Source organism: Choloepus didactylus (genome assembly GCF_015220235.1).
Source record: "Choloepus didactylus isolate mChoDid1 chromosome 25 unlocalized genomic scaffold, mChoDid1.pri SUPER_25_unloc2, whole genome shotgun sequence".
Taxonomy (NCBI): Eukaryota; Metazoa; Chordata; class Mammalia; order Pilosa; family Megalonychidae; genus Choloepus; species Choloepus didactylus.
In genome coordinates, this window is record NW_023637607.1 from 7,449,371 (window position 1) to 7,471,429 (window position 22,059).

At 39.3% G+C, this 22,059-nt stretch overlaps 2 pseudogenes; both read right to left on the bottom strand.

Annotated features, from left to right (window-relative positions):
* Positions 1–3,186: 3,186 nt before the first annotated feature.
* LOC119525672 lies at positions 3,187–4,641 on the bottom strand (annotated as a pseudogene).
* An 11,703-nt stretch (positions 4,642–16,344) lies between these two features.
* Positions 16,345–17,075, bottom strand: LOC119525567 (annotated as a pseudogene).
* Positions 17,076–22,059: the final 4,984 nt, after the last annotated feature.

Consider the following 22,059-nt stretch of genomic DNA (forward strand, 5'->3'; position numbering starts at 1 on the left):
TTCTGAGAAATTTGGTATTTTAATTTGCCAAGGTTGCCATGATGGAAATCTCAGGCTTGGCTTAAACAATAGGAAATTTTTGTCTCAGCTTGGAAGATAGAAATCCAAAATCCTGGGCTTTGCTTTCTCCCAAAGTCTGGAGCATTCTGCTGCCAGCTTGTACCATCCTTAATATTCATTGGCTTGCATTTTGGCCTTTGTCACATGGCTATCTGCCTCATCTCTGGTTTCTTTTGGTTTATCACTTCCATTCACAATGTCTGCATTTCCTCTGCTTATAAGGACTCTAGAAGTATGAACCAAGGCTTGTCCTAATTCAACTTAGCTTCATCTAAAGAGGATCTTCAGGGATCCTGTTTAAAAATTAATCCCTACCTAAACTAATAATAAAATCTTCATGTATCCTATTTAAAAATGATTTCACATACAGAGAACTGGAGGTTAGGACATTAATGTACATTTTGGGATGGTGTGACTCTTTCCCCAGCAGGTGGAAAATTTGGGCCATCTCTGCAAAAGGTATACCCTATGTATAAATTTCAATTCAATAAACTTTTATTGTCAGCCTTTAAGGCCAAAGATTTGAATGATGATGACTTCCACCTCCTCCATCAGCAGCTGAATGAGTGTTTTGATGAAGAATTGAGAATCAAAGCATATTGGAATATATGGAAATTCTCCCTGTAGTTATGGCTCCTTCACATGTAGATATTTTCTCCTGCTCCTCACCTCCATCTGACAGTTCCTATGTTGACAAGAATTAATACCTTCCCAATTCAGTTAGCTCATTTATCCAGGAAACTCATGACTGACTCATTGATTAACAAAGCTGGAGAACTGTTGTTTAACTGATGCTGTGTTGACAATCCAGAGGATTCCAGGTGCTGTGGGAGGAAGTTTGGAGGGAAGTATGGAGTTATTTTCAGTAAATCCACAAATATGGCTATGTGATGGGAAATGCTCCCTAGTAGAACACTTTAACTGTGGAGGGGCCTTTGTGTTTCTGTCTGATTCATACATTCTGGGTCCCAATTTGCTCCCATTTCCCATGCTTAGTTTTAATTCCCCAGTCTTCTCTATTTCCCTAGGAGCAGCTTTCCTTCTCTAGGTCTGATATTTCTTCTGTCTTGCCTTATATCACCAATGTGTCATTCCTTATTATTATATCAGAGGCATACTTATCATATCCTTCACATTAAAAATCAATCTATTCTAATATTATACTCTCACAGAAATATGCATTATAAATTAACACCTTGATTAATTTGTACAAACTGCATACACATGTATAACCATCTCCCTAGCAGCTACCTCACCTATGATTTTCTCTAGATACCTTCCCCACCTTTGGAAAACTACTATTGTGACACTATCACTATAGATTAGTTTTGATGGTTTTTGTTTTTTATACAAATTAAACATAAAAAATGCCCTATATTTTTTCTGACATTTCACATTCATCTATATTTTTGTATGTGTTTGTGGATCAACCATGCTCATTCATATATATTATGCATCACTTTATGTGTCCATTTTATGGCTGATGGGACATTGGTGAGTTTCCATTTTGGTATTATCACCAATCATGTTGCTTAAATATTGATGCATGTCTTTTTTATTTTGTATATAGGATGGGGGAGAGAGAACAAGTTGGTCATTGCTGGCAAAACAAAGGCAAACACTGGGGATAGAGGAAGTTCTAAGTGATGATGAATAGAACCCTTGACATTGAATTTTTGAATGAGCAAAGCACAGAACCAGTGTAGCTAGAGAATGGAAGGCAGTGAATGCAGAATCTCCACTCACAGCTGGAGAATCAAATGGTGTAGGATTCTTAGTAAATGGGCTTCTCCTCTCTTTGCCTTCCTCTCTTTTCTGGAAATGACTGCCTATACTTGCTCACCTACCTCTGTATCTCTGGGCTTCTCAAACTTTCTTGCATTATTGCCCCCTAAGGAATATTTTTAGAAATTTTCCCCCATAACCCTCCACTTCACCAAAGAAATTGTACTAGCTCATGTATTTTGCATGTCTTTTTAAAAAAGTGCTGTGATTGTTTAGAGTGACAGAGGCAATTAAAATATCTAATTGATTTTTTCAACTACCCAAAATGTCTTTTTGCATCTATCCTCCACTATCTCTGAGTAGTTTTGGCCTCTATTATTCCTGGGTCAATTGCTGATGATTTCACTTATATGGAATACCAAGGATACACATATTCATATCAACACTGCATTTCCCTAATGTGTGAGAATATAAAAAATCAGTGATATTAATTGTATTTGCTATGTTATGCTACCACCAACATCCTTCATTACTGAAAGTTTTTTGTCATCCCAAAAAGAAAGTCTGTACCTATGAAGCAATAATCCCACACTGCCTTCCACCATCCTTGGTAACCTGAAATACAATTTTTGACTCTATGAATATGGATATATTTAATATTTCACATAAGTGAAATCCTACAATATTTGCCATATTGCAATCTGGGTCTAACTTAATCTCCCCCTCGTTTTTTTAAACTAAGTCAGATTTTTAAAAATTATTTTCCATAGACCATATCACTTAATTATAAAACAAACAATAAAAAATGAACAAAAGGAAAATATGGATATAAAGTGGAACTTCTGTGCTCCAGGCAGGGAATTCAGGACAGAAGAGACTGAGACTAAAAAGGAAATACTGATTCAGGCTGTTAGTGATCCAGTTCTGTATATGGCTGTTACCAAAGGACTGTGAGTGAGTACGCATGGGGCAGTGCTGAGCAGAATTCAGAAGAAAACTGCAAGGGGTTTGGGTGACTTGGCTTTTCCCAACACTGAGCCAGCCACCTCAGCCCTGAGCCTAGTTCTGTCCTGCCCTCTCAGAGACATAACAATGGGAAATGAGAGAGAGGAGAGGGCTAAGGCCTCAGACAGGTTATGGGGGTGGGGTGGGGTGGCAGATGGCCACTGTTCCATTCACTGTGTGGGGACAGCTGGCAGCCATATGCAGCCTAGGAAATTGGTGTGAAAGTCCCTTTTTCCAGGTTGGTAGAGATTGTACCTATCCCTCCATGGCTTTTACCCCTTGGGACACAGTGTCTGATATCTACAGCTCTCTCTAATATTCTTGCAGATGGGAGGCACCTGAATCTTGCACAGTTGGGCTCTGATCCTGTCTCCTGCTATGGTGCTTGATGTTTCACTAATCCCTCTCCCAGCCTCTTTCCCGGTCCCTCTCTACTCTCATCTCAATTGCCCCTGTCACTCTCTCTTTCTCTCTCTCTCTCTCTCTCCCTGTCCCTCTCTCAGCTGTGCTCTCTGCCTCCATCTGAACAATCTGGCTATTGGTCAGTGGGAGCAAATAAATACAGGGAGCTGCCTTGATCTTATGGAAAAAGTCATCTAGCAGATTGCAGTTGGTTTTCCTGGGCTTCCTATTTCTTCTCACTCTACCGTAGATTTCACATGCTCCTTGTGCTGGCAGTCATATGATGGTGATTAGAAACAGGCCCTTCTCCTACTTTGTCCAGATCCCATATACACTGTGATGGAGCTAACTCCAGCCACCACATTTCAGGTTCCCACTCTGCCCACTGCCCCCATTCTGCCCTTTCCTGCTCCTGCTGTTCTGCCTGGGGGTGGGGGTGAGCAGTGCAGGGGCCCTGTGATGCTGCTCCTCTGTCTTAATTTCAGAGGGACAGTCCACCAAGAGGACCCAGTGATAGTCCAGCTTATCTTGCTCAACATAGTCGGCACAAAGGGATTTGGAATTGGACTGGGGCCATCTGACCCCATGCAGAGCTGTGCCAATGGCAAGGGCTTCCTCTATTCTTAAGTATGCAACAAAGCAATAAGATTTGGTCTTGTCAGTCCAGAAGGCCTCTTCCAACAAGGTTTCTGTAGTCTAATAATTCCTTCATTGGCCTAATGTGAAGGGCCAGACCAATTTGGAGATATGGACAATGTTACTAATCTGGCTCCCAGGGTTGGGAGGTTACTTGAGAAGTTTGGACAATGTCATCAATTTTAATGGAAACTCCAGGCCTCTGCTGGCTAATGGATCATCAGGATAAACTATCTCAAAAAACCTCTTTTGTTTGTTCATGCTCCCCAGGTGAAGGCAAGGCTACTTCTACTAAAACCTGGGGAACTACAAGAGATTCTGCTTCAGGTTCCTTCTCCTCTCCCTCTCCTTCACTCTGCCCATCCTCTTGGCCCTCTGCAGATACTACCTGAGTGACTGTGACATATCTTTGGTCCCTTGTCATGGGTCCAGTCATCACTTTTATGCTCTGCCTCATCATTGGAAATGTGGGAGTCATCAGCATGCCCAGGAGTTTGATGTTGGAGATGAGGTCCTTGAGTGATTCAGTGGAGATACTGATGGGAGGCTTCTTCTGTGTGGTGGTGGTGCTGTCTCCTCAAAGCCATTTCTGACCAGCTTGGAACCCCTCTGTGTCACTATTTCCAGCTGGCACCACCTTTGTAGCTGAGATCAGGGAGATCTTCCTCTTGAATGTTTATGAAGTGAGATCTCTTTCATCTTCTCATCTTTGACACTGCCCTTTGGTCAGTTATCTTTACTGACTTGTTTTGCAATAGGCATGGGAATTTCTGGAACCTCATTTACAGGTCTGGTTTCAGTTGTGCCCATGGCCACTTTCCTCCTTCTCATGTGCAGCCAGTGTGTCACCCTCATTTTGTTGAGTAAAAATAGGTTTAATATACAACAAAGTACAACAGTAAGCAGGAGTTGACCAATTATCTTTAGCAATGAGGAGCTAGAAGAAAACATTTAATGACAAGTCAGTAAAAGCTGTGCAATGCAATTGTGGTAGAAGTAATGAAATTAAAACTTCTTAATAACGTGGATATTGTCTAGTTGAGAAATAGGTGAATGGACTCCCACTACCACAAATAAACTGTGATCAAATATCCAATCTATTTGAGATCTTTCCTACTAAAAAGGATTTACTTTAATAAAAAGAAATTTGTCCTTGATTTTAGGATGCAAAGAATCACAGAACCAGATATTAAAAGAAGTATAACAAAAGAGACAATGGAGCAAGCAGAAAACATACAATAGAAAGAAAAAGAAAAACAGGAAAGTAGAGATGATTGAAACTGCTTCATTTAAGAAATACATATTAAACAGACAACCACCATTTTAAATTACTTTCTAATAGGGGGGATTAGGAAAAAGAGCTAAAATTCAAATATTTCACACTCTATATAAAAGTCACAGAATTTTTCTTATAATGTGATCAAAAGTGCACAAAATATATAATGATGTTTCAGAACTTTTTAGTATAATTTATGTAAGATTCCTGAAATGGCAAATTAGTTACTAATCTAAAAAGGACTCTGAAAAAATATTCTGCTAGATATGCTTAATAGCAATGCTAAAAATTCACTGACAATAAGAAAAAAAGTAAATTGGGAAGAATCAAAATTCAAATCTCTGAGAAATGAAAGACAATAAAAATGGTATCTTGACCCATGGAAGCAAAGCAGCTTTCTGGCTCATAAACTGTATCTTTGAGGACTACAGTTTGTCCCAGCAGGCACTGTAGTCCTCAAAGATAACCTTTCCATTGGTGCTGCACTGCTTAGCAATTGAATATAGAGCCTGGGGGCTCAACCTAAGTTGCATTGATGTCAGGGCCTTCTGCAATTACTGAGGATACATATTCCAGATCTATTACTCTCAAAACTGAGGAAGTGTGATTTCCAGCCACTCAATACAGCACAGATTTCCTTAAAATCATTGAAACCCATTGTTCCTGGCATGTCTCTATCCAGCATTGAAACCACAAACTGACAAACCTTTAAAAAAGTTTTGTGCACTCTGGCAATACTCAACTGGGTCAGACATGTCTGCAATTCATCGTCATATATTTTCCCCTCCTGTCCAGCTACAGCAGCAAAGTAACCATACAGCAGATAGTGAATGTGTCTGGCAGGCCCTCTTGAAGCTCCTTCATGCCCACCAGGGTGGTATCAACTACTGGTGCTAGGGTTCCCTGGGTACACTATGGTGCAGGCTATAATGTTATCCTTAACCCTCATTTTGGAAAATAATGTTTTGGGCAAAGAATTTTTGAGGGACAAAATTTGTCTTTCATCAATTTTATCATCCTGTTGCCTTCTGGTCTCTATAATTCCTGATAAGAAATAAGAACTTACTCAGTAAGACTCCCTTATATTTGATGCATTGCATCTCTCTTGCTTCATTCAGGACACTATCTATCTGTGGCATCTGACATTTAGATTTTAGTATATTCTGTGGGTGAATTTCTTCAAGTTTATCCTATTTGTATTTCATTGAAACTTTGGATGTTTATATTCATATCTTTAGTTAAAGGAATGATGTTTTAAGTCATTGATTATTCATATATTCTTTCTGCCACTTTATTATCTTCTTCTCATTCTGGGACAACCTAATATTTATGTTTCTTCCTTCTTTTTCGTTACTTCTTGACAGACTGGATAATTTCAATTGCCTTATCTTTGGGTTTGCTAATTTTTTCACCATTATACTTTTTAACACATCTAAGGAATTATTTCTCTTACTGTATTTTTCTTCTCCACTATTTCTCTTCTCCGCTATTTCTGTTTCATTCCATATAATAATGTCTATATCATTAAGTTCACAATTTTCTCATATATAATTTTTGTGATTCCATTTAGTTCTTTATCTGTGCTTTTCATTAGTTTTTTGAACATGTGTAAGACAATGGTCTTTAAATACTGTCTTGCATGTCAAATGAAGAGGAAGACAATTGCCTTCCTCACCAATCATTTCTATCATGTTATTTCATTCTTTTGAAAGTGTCATCTTATCCTGCCTCCTTCATTGTCATGTGATTTTTTGTTGAACTATTCATGTTGGATGTTCATATTTGTTAATTCTGGAAATGAGATTCCCCCCTTTCCACAGATGCTATTTCTTTTATTTATTTCACTTTTATATATATATATATATATATATATATATATATATATATATATATGAAAATTTCCTACTTTAACCACTTTAAAGTGTACAATTCTGTCTTAGATTCCCAGCTGCAGAAACAAATAACATAGTCTGGGTTTGCTTAAACAACAGGAATATATACATTCACAATTTTGATACAGAAGTTAAAAATCTGAGCATGAGCAAGGTGATACTTTTTCATTAATGTCTGAGGTATTTCGGGACTGCCTGCTGGTAATCCTTGGTCCTCAGCATTTCTGTCATATGCAAAGCACAAAGCAATGCCTTCTCTTTTCTGACCTGGGTTCCATTGACATCTGGCTTCTCCCCATGACTTTCTCCATGGTTTGCTCTAAGACCTCTGGTAATAGGATTAACACTCATCCTGATTTACTTGGCCACACATTAACTAATAATAATGGGTTCATACACACAGGAATAGATTAAATTTAAGAACATTTTTTACTGGGGTGCATAATCAAGCTGCCACAAATTCAGTAGTATTAATTATATTCACAATATTATTCCACCACCACCAATATCCGTAACCACAACTTTTTCATCACCTTAAAAAGAAAATGCCCACCTTAAGCAATAACATCCTTTTGCCTCCCTCTCAAGAGCATGACAAGCTATGATCTACTATGTGACTCTGAAATTTGCTTCTTATAGGCATATTATGTAAGCAAGATCATATAGTACTTGTCTTTATTTTTCTGGATTATTTCATTCAACCTAATACCTTTAAGGTTCATTCATGTTGTAGCATGCATCAAAATTACATTCTTTCATATGGCTGAATATATTCCATTGTGTTTGTGGTGGTTTGAAACTATTATGCACCCAGAAAACTCCCTATTCTTTTAATCCATTCCTGTTGGTGCAGAAATGTTGTAGGTGGGACTCTTTGATAAAGTTATTTCCACTGAAATGTGATCCACCCCATTCAAATCAGGTCTTAATCAATTACCTGGTGTCCTTTTTTTGACAGGATAAAAAATAGAGAAAAGACCAGACAGCTCAGAGAAGACTGAGAGAAGCTGATAGAGAAGTACACACCCAAAGAAGCTGAAAGAGGAGAAACCATGGTAGCTGAAAGCTGAAAACAATGAAACCCAGGAGAGAAGGACCAGCAGATGTTGGCTAAATGGCAGAAGTGTCAGAGATCCTGGAAGCCTTTCTTTGGAAGGTATCATCCTGTTGATGAGTTAATTTGGGAAATTTTCACAACCTCAAAAATGTAAATTTGTAAGCAAAAAAATCCCCATTTAAAAGTCAATGCTTTAATGGTATATTGCATTCCTGAAGCTTTACCAAGGAGAAGCAGTGTATATACACCATATATTGTTTATTCATTCTGCTGTTGATGTATACTTGGATTGCTTCTATTTTTTGGCTATTGTGAATATAGCTGTGTTCTAGTTTGCTAATGCTGCCAGAATGTAAAACACCAAAGAAGGATTGGCTTTTATACAAGGAAGTTTACTTGGTTACACTGTTACAGTCTTAATGCCATGAAGTGTCCAAGGTAAGGCATCAACAATCAAGTACCTTCACTGGAGGATGGCCAATGGTGTCTGGAAAACCTCTGTTAGCTGGGAAGGACGTGGCTGGCATCTGCTCCAAAGTTCTGGTTTCAAAATGGCTTTCTCCCAGGACATTCCTCTCTAGGCTGCAGTTCCTCAAAAATGTCACTCTTAGTTGCACTTGGGATATTTGTCCTCTCTCAGCTTCTCTGTAGCAAGAGTCTGCTTTCAACGGTCATCTTCAAACTGTCTCTCATCTGCAGCTCCTGGCTTTCTTCAAAGTGTCCCTCTTGGCTGTAACTCCTCTTCAAAATATCACTTACAGCTGCAGCTGCACTGAGTTCCTTCTGTTTGTCAGCCCATTTAAATGGCTCCACTGATCAAGGGCCACCCTGAATGGGTGAGGCCACACCTCCATGGGAATATCTCATCAGAGTTATCACCCACAGTTGGGCGGGGCACATTCCATGGAAACACTCAAAGAATTACAATATAGTTAACACTAATAAGTCTGCCCACACAAGATTACATCAAAGATAATGGCATTTGTGAGACATAATACATTCAAACTAGCACAAGTTGCTAAAAAGATTTGTGTTCAAATATCTGTAGAAGTTCCTGCTTTCAATTCTTTTGTATATATACCAAGAATTGGAATTGATACATTTTTAGTCTTCTTGTTTTGAGAGCTACTTCATTAGTGATTAGTCCAAAATTTTATTGAAATGATATATTCATTGTCATATGTATTTACTGAAGTCTTTTCAATTAAAATTTTATTCAGCAAGTGTTATAATGGAGAATTCATTGAATTCCAGAATTCATTCCAGAAGCCTGCAACAAAAAAAACTTAAAAGAATACACATTTCCCATTCTTTGCAGGTTATTTCTGTGCTTGTGTTCTCATTTAGTTATTTGGAAGTCTTCCAATGGCCTGACAACCCATGTTGAAAGCATAGAGTCTTTCAGGAATTTTATGAGCATATCTTTTTTCCTGCAGAATTCATGATTTCCTCCATAAAGAGGGATTCTCCAGAGGCTCCTCTTACTCCAGTAAGTTGAAGGTTTTGTCTTAGTACTAATGCTATATTGTGTGTTGTGACTAGTAACCCTTGGCCACAGGTAGCTGTAGTTTGTATTCTCATGTTGTCTTATTGTCCCAGTTAACCACTGCTATATGCAGTTCCAGTTCTGGAACAGATGAGACACAGACAAGCATCCTGAACCAATCCTTCAGTTTTCCAATCATTAGATTGTACAAACATACAAGAACACAATATTTGCAAAAGGAATAATCTGATCTCTCTGAACCCAGAACTATAGATCCATAGCCCACACTGGAAGGCTAGTGTGCTGCCCACCAAGAAAGGGAGGGTTTAAGGGAAAGTTCAGTCATGGTGCCATGATGATTTACTACCATTTGTAAGTTGAATTTTCTTGAGTCAGTGCTTGCCCAGGTACTGAAACACTTTAACTGTTTTTCAGAGTCATGAAAATTGATTCTGCTAGTTTTTGCTGGTTTCCAAAGATGTTGGGAAAAAAAACCATGGGGTTTCTTACATTTCCATCTTGCTGACATTACTCCATTACTGTAACTTTTTAAAAGTGCAATTATGTTAAGATGTATAGACATACCATACAATCATCCAAACTGTACAATCAATTTTTGATGGTATCATCACATTGTTGTGCATTCATCACCAAATTTTTTGAACATTTTCATTACTCCAAAAAATAAAAATAAGACTAATAAAATAAAAACAAATGAGAACACCCAAAACATCTCATGCTTTTTTTCACCCCTATTATTCATTTACTTTTTGCCCCTTTTTTTCCACTCATTTGTCCATACACTGGATAAAGGGAGTGTGAGCCACAAGGTTTTCACACACAGTCACACTGTATAAGGTATATAGGTCTTTGATCATCTTCAAGAATCAAGGACACTGGTTTGCAGTACCATACTAGTATGGTAAAAACTAAAATGAAATATCTATATAATACATAAGAATAAATACCAGAGTGACCTCTCATCTTTAGTTGAGATCCCTCAGCCACTGAAACTTTATGTTGTTTAATTTCTATTCTCCCTTTTGGTCAGTAGAGGTACATGTTTGTATATATTATGTTCCCTAGAAAAAGCCATGTTCTTTGATGTAATCTTGTGAGGCAGATGTATTAGTGTTGATTAGGATGGAATCCTTTAATTTAGTGATTCCATGGTGATGTGGAGATGTGACTTAATCAACTGTGAGCAAAACATTTGATTGGATAATTTCCATGGAGATGTTACCCTGCACAATCATGGTAGGTGTTAATTAAATCACTGGAGTCATATAAAAGTGTCCACAGCAGGGAGACCTCAGAGCAGCTAAGAGTGACATTTTGGAGAGCAACAGAGAGTGTCATTTTGGAGCTGCAGCTGAGACAGACAATTTGAAGACGGACATTGAAAGCTGACACTGACATTTTGGAAACTGCCATTTTGAAATGCAACCTGAGAGCAAGCAGACACCAGTCATGTGCCTTCCAGCTAATAGATTTTTGGATCCCAATGTCCTCTGGCATTTTGCAAGTGACAGCATTAGCCAACCAGAACAGATTCTGGTACAAGAAGCGGGGAATTGGTGCCCTGAATTTGCAAATACTAAATATGTTGGAATGGCTTTTTAAATGGATAAGGGGAAGATGCCAGAAGAATCATGGGGAGCTTGATGGAAAAGGCCTAGCTGCTTTGAAGAGACTGCTGGTAAAAATATGGACCCTAAAGATACTTTCAATGAGGACTTGAGCAGAAATGACATATGTTTTGATGCAAACATGAAGTAAGGTAATCCTTGTTTTGAAGTGGCAGGGAATTTGACAAAATTGTGTCCTGGTGTTGTATGGAAGGCACAATTTGAAAGTAACAAGCCAGGATACATGACTGAGTAGATCTGCAGACTATATATTGAGGACATAGCCTGGCTTCTACTTGCAGCTTTTAGTAAATTGTGAGCGGAGAGAGATAAACTTAGAACTGAACTCTTGGGTCCAAAGAAAGCAGAAACTGATAATTTAGAGAATTCTGGGCTCCCAAAAAGTGAGACCGCAGAAGTTACCACCCCACCTGAGGATTTAACCAAACATGGAACCCAACTGCCATTTCAGTACAAGCCAAGATTGTAGATGGAGTTATCCAGAAAGGCCTTGTAGAAAGTCCTGTTGTCTGAGGGTTTTGACCACTGTAAACTGCATGCTAAGCCTACAGAATTTTTGCAAAGTCTGTATACACAGAGCCTATAAAGACTGGAGGGGACACTGAAGGAACAAATTGAAGGAAAAATTTCTTTAAAGACAGAGTCATGGAAATATAGTTGTGGAGTCAAGAAATCTCCGGCAAGAAGGGTGGCATGGACCATGCATGAGGAAAGGGTGAGCTTGCCTCGGAGGCAGAGGGTGAGCTTTCTGCCTCAATGCTCAGGAAGAGTGCTGCCACCCCAGGCCCCAGACAGGGGTTGCACATTCCCTGGTGATTGGGGAGAGCCTGGTGCCACCCCACCATTCAGAGAGGGAAGGGCCTTTGCCCCTGCAGAGGCTGAGTCTGGGTGGCACCCCAATATTTGACAAGGTTGGGGTCAAGAATGTGGTCTCCTCAATGTGTGGATAGGTTGTAGCACTCACCCCAGCATTTGGAGAGAAATGGGCTACTGTGTAAGCCATTGGAAATTGTGGGACTGGCACTATTGCAAGCCCCAATGATACCACATGATTCTATAAATGACTCTCAAACTTTGAAATGTAATAGAATTTGCCCTGTGGGATTTAGGAACTGTTTTGGTCCTGTGAACTATTTATTCTTTCAGTTTCACCTTACAGCAGTGGGAATATGATTGTCACTCCTTTGTACATTGGAAGGAGATGACTTGTTTGAGTTTCACAGTTCCCTTAGGACACACAACAAATGTGATTGATTTTGATGGGACCTTGTACTTTCTTATTGTTACTGAAATGATTGAAGTGATTTAAGTTTTTGTGATATTTTAATGGGATGTTTGTATTTTGTATATGGAAAAAACATATTCTTCTGGTGTCCAGGGTTGGAATGTATCAGTTTGTATATATTATGTCCTCCAGAAAAAGCCATGTTCTTTGATGTAATCCATTTTCGGGTATTTTGCAGCATTAGCAAACCAGAACAGGATGCTTCCTCAATTCCATGATTCCAGGTCCAGGCCCATCCCTGGGAGTCATGTCTCACCTTGTCAGGGAGATTTACACCCCTGGGAGTCATTTCCCACATAGGAGTAAGGGAAGTGTGTTTACCTGACTTGTGGGCTTAGAGAAAGTCTAGCCACATCTGAGCAAGAAAAGAAGGTCTCTGGGGGTGACCCTTAGGTGCCATTATAAGTAGGCTTAGCCTCACTTTCACAGCAACAAGATTCATAAAGGCAAGCCCCAAGATCAGGGACTTGGCCTACTAAAATTGTAGTCCCCAATGCTTTCAAGAATGTCAGGAATTCCCCAAGTGGGACTGTTTAATGTTTCCACATTTTTCCCCAGGCCCTCAAGGAGGTCTGGCAAATTCTTCTTACTTTCTGCCCAAGTTTCTCTGCGATATATTGGTCTTTCATGCTAATCTACAAAAACTAACCAGTTCTCAACCCCTATTCAAGGTTCCATGCAATTATGGTGTTAGAATAAACTGACCAAACAAGTTAAATTATTTATTTTTTCACGAAATAAACATCTCTTCCTTTCTTCTCACACAGAATTTGAAGTTTTAAAACACAGACAATATCATCCTTTTCCCTTTAATCTGTTTTACCTTAGTTCTAATCAAGACCATTTCATTCATGTCTCTAATTGAAGTCTGATCTCTTTTTCTGACCCTAACATTTGTTGTATGGGGTTATGCTGAAAGTCATAGCTGCTGAACTCTGCATCTTAGTCTCAGGTATAACATAACTACAGAAAATTCCCGGTACTGACCAGTTTATACATGAACAGCTCCACATCTCAGAATTTAGAGGTAACCACTACAACTCATGAATAGATGTGATGTTTGTAAGAGATTACACTCTAGCAGCCTTTATCATAAGACTTCCTCCTGATAACCTACACCATCAGATTCAATTCCTAGAGTTTGAACATTGTAGTTAGTCTGTATAAGTGAGGCATTATAATATTTGTCTCTTTAATTCTGGCTTATTTCAATCAACATACTGTCCTGAAGTTCCATTCACCTAGTTGCATACCTCAAAATTTCATTTCTTCTTGCTGTGGTTAGGTATTCTTTTGCATGTATATAACATGGTTCATCATTCTGTTTATTGGTTGATGCACCCTGTGCCAGTTTGAATGTAGTATGTCCCTCAAAACATCATTATCTTTGATGAAATCTTGCATGACAGACATTAGTGTTGATTAGATTGTAATTCTTTGTTTGAGTATTTCCATGGGGATATGACCCACTCAACTGTAGGTGATAACTCTGATTAGATAATTTCCATGGAAATTATTTTCCAGTGTTTGAGTTTATTACTGCTGTCATTATGCAAAATACCACAAATGCATTGGCTTTTATGAAGGTGGCTTATTTGGTTACACGTTAACTGTTCCAACACCACAAAAGGGTCCAAACTAAGGCATCAAGAGAATGCCTTCACTGAAGAAGAGCTGAAGGCATCTGGAATACCTCTGTCAGCTGGGAAGGACTGTGGCTGGCATCTACTAATCCTCTGCTCCTGGGTTATGGTTTCAAAATGCCTTTCTCCAAAAATGTCTCTGGGCTTTTGTCTCTTAGCTCCTTCAGATCTTGTGTATCTAAGCATTGGTGTCCTTTCTTAGCTTCTCTGGAGCAAACTCTGAGCTAGCATCTCCAAATGTCTCCATGAATCTCAAAAACATCAGCAAGAGTCTGTGTCTGTGTCAGCTGTTAGCTTCTCTCTTACATACTCCAGTGAACTAATCAAGACACACACTGAATGGTTGGGGCCACACATCCATGGAAATAATTCAGTTATCATCCACATTTGGGTGAGCCACATCACCATGGAAAAACTCAATCAAAATTTTCCACCCTAAGACTGGGTTACAAAATCATGAAAATTTTGGGGAACATCATTTATCCAAACTGGCACAAACAGGGTGTGGGAAGCACATTCAGTGCTTATCAGTGCACATCTGGAATATTAGGTACACTATTGTGTACCACAGTTTAGAAGTAACAACTACAGGCCAAAGTTTATATGGCAGACATCAACAGAACAAGAAATTATAGATGAAGGAAATCTTATATTTAAAGGAGTATTGGAGACTCATGCAGGTGGAGACAGAAACAAGAAATATCATCCAAGAGTTTAGACAGGTGTTTCCATGAAAGGATGGTTAAACTGACACATTCCATCCAAAGAACTAGTAGGTTATTGATGTTGCAGAGAAACTGGTATTGACTGAGTAAAGAATGAGTTTTCCTACAGTATGATGGATAGTCCAACACTCTTATTCACCAGTCCCCTTATAGCTGATAACACTCCACTTGCTTTAACATGCTTTCACTGAAATGCATAAAATCTCAAATGCTGCCTCAACATATTGGAGCTTAACAGGATCCCAAAGACCTTAAGCTCCCATGCTCTTGCCTGATATGGCTCCAACTGCACAGGAAGTTCACTTTCCCTAATTCAAACCCCATATTAGCTGGGTAAACTGCATTCCACCCAGTCCTCAATCCAATGTGTTTCATTTCATTGCCAGCCCATGGAATTTTTGAAACAAATCAATTATATCATTTCCCAGTAACTGAAGGGCACTGCACCCTCCTGATACTACAGAGCTTTCCTCCAGTACTGCAGCTGGCTCACTCTGCTCCCAAGAGCAACCTCCATACAGATTTTCATGGTGGGGGAGCCCTCCTCTCTAGACCTATTGGTATAACTGACTAATAAACTGCTGTACATCTCATCAGTCCAGTCTCAGGTATTGTGCGCTCAGCATCTCATACTATTTTAGAGAAGGGAGCCCACTTTCAACAATGGGGACAATAGGAGAGCACAACATGCGGAAAGACCATGAAGTCATCATCTCACAACAAAGCCTTTGCATCAAGGCATTACATGTAATCCACATGAAGCTTAATGACAAATAGCTGAGAATTTTTCTAGCTCCAGACTTTATTAATGCAGTTAACTTACTCAGCATTTGTAGAGATGATCTAAGATTCATTCACTCATCTAGAATTTATTGAGCTTTCCTTCACCACACAAAAACAGGAATAAGGTGTCATGGAAATTACTATTTAGATTTATTTTGGGAACATTAATTCTTTGTTTTTCTACTTCATACTCAGAAAATGGTTCTTGTTATATGTATCAATCATGAGAAAAGAGTTTAATGGAGAACTTCATGTTATCTTTAGGAAAATTTTGGGTGTCTGGATATAATTAAAAATATACATTTAAAACACAGGAGAGGACAACGCAGTAAATCACAGATTGGTAAGCTTTTCCTTCAAAGAGCCAGATTGTAAATGTTTTAGGCTTTGCTGACAAGATGGTCTCTGACATTTGTGCAACTTTGTCTTCATAATGGGAAGTCAGAAACAATAGGCAAATTAACAGGTGTTGATATGTTTCAATAAAACTTTATTTTCAAAAAAAGTGGAGGGTTTGATTTGCTCTGCTGGTTATAATTTGTACTTGAAGCTTGTCCTGATGAACTGGTATCTTAAAATGTTCAAAATTGTGGCATGATAAGTAATGTTGATGCCAAAAATAGTTGAGGATAAACGGAAGCATGGACATATCCAAGACCTTTGAGAAGGTCTCTCAATTGTTTCAACCTTGCTACTCATGATATTCATCCAACAAGAATATTAGTTGAAGAAGGCCATCCTGGATGGCAGCCTCCCCAGAGCCCGCTTCATGTCCCTGTTCCTCAAGCTGTAGATGCAGAGGTTCAGCATGGACATGACCACAGTGTATGTCATTGAGACCACCAGACAGGTCCTGGAAGATGGTGTACTGGCAGATCTCAGGTAGACCCCAAGGCCAGTGCCATAGAACAAGGAGAAAACTAGCAGTTGAGACCCACATGTAGAAAAAGACTTATATTTCCCCTCAGCTGAGGAAGTTTCAGAATATAGGGGACAACCTTAGAAAAAGGACATAATATTCCAGTTAAAGGAATCAAAACCAGAATTCAATTTTCAATATACGCCAATATGTAATTGAAGAAGGTGTCAGACAGATGAACTTCTGGACTTCAGAAGGTTCACAATAAAAGTATGGGATTTCTGTGCATGTGCAGAAGGAGAACCTCAACATTGTCACAGTCTGGGTCAGGGAGACAGTGAAACTTAGGCACCAGGACCCCAGAACCAGCAATCCACAGAGCCAAGGATTCATGATGACTATGTAGTACCAGGGGTGACAGATGGCCATGAAGAAGTCATAGGCCATCACAGTCAGGAGTCAATTGTCTAGGCATCCCCAAACAACAAAAAAGTTATCTGGATTAGGCAGACTGCATAGATAATAACTTTATCCTTAATATGGAGGTTTACCAACATTTTTGGATAGTGGTTGAGGCATATTTGAAGTCAATGAAACATGGGTTAGAGAGGAAGAATTACACTGGTGTGTGGAGGTGGGAGTCTGAGATGATTGCCAAGATGAAGAGCAGATTCCCAGTGGAGGTGAATGGTGTAGCCCATCTGGAAGGCAGTGTGGTGGTTCTACAGAAAGCTAAGAATAGGGTTGCCATAGAGTCCTGCAACCCTGTTATTGGGTATAGACTTGGAAGAACTGATAGCAGGGACATGAGTGGACACTGCACACTGATGTTTCTGTCAGCAGTATTCACAATTTGCAATTACGGAGGTGGCCTAAGGGTATATCAACTTATGAACAGAATAGTGAACTGCTGTGTGTATATATATATATCACACAATGGAATATTGAACTGCTACAAGAAGGAAAGAAATTGTGAGGTATGGACATTGAGGATAGAATGTTGAGTGAAATAAACTAGAAATGAAAAGACAAATATTATAATGCCTTGCTAATATGGACCAACTATAATGGCCAAACTCTGAGAATTGAATTTTTTTAATCATTTTATTGAGATATATTCACATACCATGCAGTCATACAAAACAAATCGCACTTTCGATTGTTCGCAGTACTATTACATAGTTGTACATTCATCACCTAAATCAATCCCTGACACCCTTCCTTAGCATGCATACAAAAATAACAAGAATAATAATTAGAGTGAAAAAGAGCAATTGAAGTAAAAAGAACACTGGGTACCTTTGTCTGTTTGTTTCCTTCCCCTATTTTTCTACTCATCCATCCATAAACTAGACAAAGTGGAGTGTGGTCCTTATGGCTTTCCCAATCCCATTGTCACCCCTCATAAGCTACATTTTTATACAACTGTCTTTGAGATTCATGGGTTCTGGGTTGTAGTTTGATAGTTTCAGGTATCCACCACCAGCTACCCCCAATTCTTTAGAACCTAAAAAGGGTTGTCTAAAGTGTGCGTAAGAGTGCCCACCAGAGTGACCTCTCGGCTCCTTTTGGAATCTCTCTGCCACTGAAGGTTATTTCATTTCCTCTTCACATCCCCCTTTTGGTCAAGAATATGTTCTCCATCCCACGATGCCAGGTCTACATTCCTCCCCGGGAGACATATTCCACGTTGCCAGGGAGATTCACTACCCTGGGTGTCTGATCCCACGTAGGGGGGAGGGCAGTGATTTCACCTTTCAAGTTGGCTTAGCCAGAGAGAGAGGGCCACATCTGAGCAACAAAGAGGCATTCGGGAGGAGGCTCTTAGGCACAAACCATAGGGAGGCCTAGCCTCTCCTTTACAGCAACTGTCTTCCCAAGGGTAAAACCTATGGTAGAGGGCTCAACCCATCAAACCCACCAGTCCCCTATGTCTGTGGTCATGTTAGCAACCATTGAGGTGGGGTAGGCGAATACCCCTGCAGAGAATTGAATTTTAAAGCAAAGTCTATCAGGTGAAGGCTTATTGTTAAGGCTCCTTAATTGTAAACTTTTACAGCAGTTACATCTATTCCTGTGTTATAATGGCTGTTTCTAAAATCTGAGATGCTCAGCTGTTTGTGTATACCCTAGTTGGTTCCTGTAACTTCAGGTATCTGTGTGACACAAAAGAGTCAGAATTAGAGTTTTGCAGCTATGACTGTCAGCGTTAATACATATAGCAACTGTCAACAAAGCTCAAAAATGTATCAGATTTCAATAAGAAATATGGATGAAACGGACTTAGTTAGGACTAAGGTAAAATAGACTAAAGGTTTAAGGATGATACAGACTGTGTTTTAAAACTTCAACTTCCATGTGGTACCAAAGGAAGAGATGTTTATTTGGAGCAGAATCTATACTTTGTGTTGCACCCTGTACAATTTACCTTGTATGATTATTTTATTAAAATACCATAATTACATGGAACCTTGAATGTGGGTGAGATCAGCTTTGGTTTGATACATCCCAGAGTAATTTGGGCAGGAAATAAAATGTATTTTGAAAGTCCCCCTTGAGTGACTGGGGGAAAATGTGATAATATTAAACTTCCCCACCTGGGGAATTGAAGATATTCTCACAAGCATTAGGGGATACCAATTAGAATTTAGAAAAGTCTATGTTGGAAATGCAAATGATCTCATACATATGATGTCTGACAACTGAAAACCCTGATAAATATCACACTTAAGTTACAAAAACTAATAAATGAAGTTGGCATGTGAATGTCCTCAAAACATACCACAATATTTAATATGTACTGCAATGAGCAGTTAGTACTAAGAATGGGAAAAGGGTTCCTGTCTGAATACTAACAAGGGAATTTTTCAATTACCAGTAACACTAGTAGATTGTATTCATTGGGAGGATGATTCTTTACTGGCCTAATGAAAAATGCATCATTTTAAGCATTATCTAATTGTATCATCCCACAACCCTGTAACATAAATAGGGTTTATGAATGCATAAATGGATATATACATGAAGGAATGAATGTGTGAGTTCTCACTTGTGAGACAGGGACACTAAGTAATGAGAGAGAGTGGAGACTGATTACTTGAGGCAAAATAAAGAGAAACACAACAGAGAATGGAGGTTCTAGCTGAGGAGGAAGAGAAAACCTCTGACAAAGAGTTTGTGAATGAGCAAGCCTGGAGTTGAGAGAGAATGGAATGCAGTAACAACATATCACCCAGAGCTAGGGACTTAAAAGGTACAGGAATCTTAACACATGGGTCTTTCCCACCTCTTTTTATTCCTCTGTCTTTTGGGAGTTAGTGCTCCCCACAGTCTCCTTTTCCTCCACCCCTTTCTCTTCTAAACAAGAAGTAGACAGTGCAGAGGTGCTTATGTGCCCAGTTACCCCAGTGTGATGTCTCTGGGTGTCACAAGTGATTTAAATCTCATTATTTTTAGAAAGGGCTGTAAATAAAGGGCATCAGGTATTATCTGCAGTCTTCAGCTTCAGCAGTCAAATTCTCATTTCTTGTAGTGTTCCCATAGTCTGTGGGCACTTTACCTTAAGAGGAGCAAGTGGTCCAAAGAAATAGAAATTTTTGTTTTCTCATTAAATCACATGGTGCATGTTTATGCCCAGTGATTGAATCCCAAGTACAAGACATCTTCATCTTTCAGGAGTATTCTTTCACAAATCATTTCCTGTACACAATTCTGCAAGTAAATATTGACAGAGCCAAAGAGCTGCCATTTCTCCAAACCCAGAGGGAATTTGACAGGTGTTGGTTCAAAGGTCTTTGGGACCCAATGCCTTGATTCATTGATATGGAGATGCCTCCTGAACACACCCAGCCTCACCTAGAACATGCAGGAACATCTCACCACCACCACCACTTAGATCTCCTGAATGTGGACCCCAAACAAGGGAAATCATTGCTTCACCAAAGATATCATGTGGTTATCTCCAGCTCCACATGCAGCACCTCCATGACCTGATAGTCCTGTGAAGAGACTACAAATATTATAGAGGGAAAGTTTATTTATCCAACTCATATATGATTGCTGCTTAAAAGTCACACCCCTTGAATTATGCACTGGCAAACCCTTCAATTTCAACTGCAAATAAAAGCAGGATCAGATGTTGACTTAACTGAATCCATCAAAATTATGTTTATATTAGAGGAAACTGTTTTCAAATTTGGGTGGTGCATTTCTAATGCTTTACTACCAGTGAGTCAGAGGGCTCTTGTCACTGAGTTGGGTGCTGCACTGTTACTCAGGTGATGGTTTCCTGCTAATTTATTTATTATGTTTGGGTGTCAGGGCCATGATATAGTGTCCCTGACCCTGTCCCCTTGAGAGGAAGTTCCTGTGGGTGAGATCTTCAGCCCACAGTAAGAAATACTTTAGGAAATTTGAAATTCATGATGGGGTTTCTTGAAGTTTATGGGCTGAAGATGTTGCTCATTATGTCACACAGTGTGCACTTTTCAAGGGAATCATAGAAATCAATGCCTTTTTCTGCATTGATATATGGAAACATCATGCTTCTATTAGGAAAGTAGACTGTTTTAATATTACAGATGCTACAAAACTTGTAACCAATACTTGTGCCAGTGATTGCTTTACAAATGTACTCTCTTCCTTATTAACTCACTCTTCATCTCTGTTCCCAGGAAGACACTGTTAATAGCAGCTTTTCTTCTCCCAAACCTTCATGAACACAAGACTTACCAGAATACCTGGTTTCTCACAACACCATGACTGGATGATTTTGGCTCTGCTGGAATGTCCTACTCTGGATACTGAATGCAGGAAAGGCAGGGAGGTGGTATGCTTTGCTAGTTCTCTGCAGTGGAAGGACATTTTTCTCAACCTCAGTGAGGGTGTTGTTATCCTATGGCTGGTGACCTGCACGTGAGACAATTTACTGTCTCTGGAGATGTAGAGGTTGATTTCTCAGAGCAACTCATTAAACGTAATTTTTTTTAAACCCTATTTGCTCAGTGACTGTGTTCCCTGGAGGCCCAGGGGCAATAAAAAAAAGTAATTATTTTTGCCTAAATTCCCGCTATGGGTTTTCAGTTTTGAATGCATATTCTGTCCCTATCAGTGTTGCCATTCCTCCTGAAAAAGACCTCTCCCTGCTAATATGCCATCACCACTAGGGATCACCACAAGGACCATTCAAGGAGCCCTAATGTTCTGTAAATAACACTGAGTCCCCACACATGACTCAGAGATGGGTATGACCCCTGTCCACACTCAACCCACACAGGATCCTCCCTAAACTTTCATCCTAACATCTAGTGTAAACACTGGCAGACCCTAGAGAAGCTGGTTGGGTATTCCATTTTGGGGGGTTTAAAAGAGGCTCAATTATGGTTAAAAAGAAAGATCTTTCAAAACACATGTCCCCCAGGTCCAGTTATTCAGTCTTTGTATGTGGGATAAACACATATTTAATTCCAACTTACTGAAAATATTTTATCTGTCTATAAACCAGGTAGAATATTCAGAGTATTCTTTTACTTTGGGAGACAACTTTGGATATAATATCAGTTCCTGACAAGAACTTA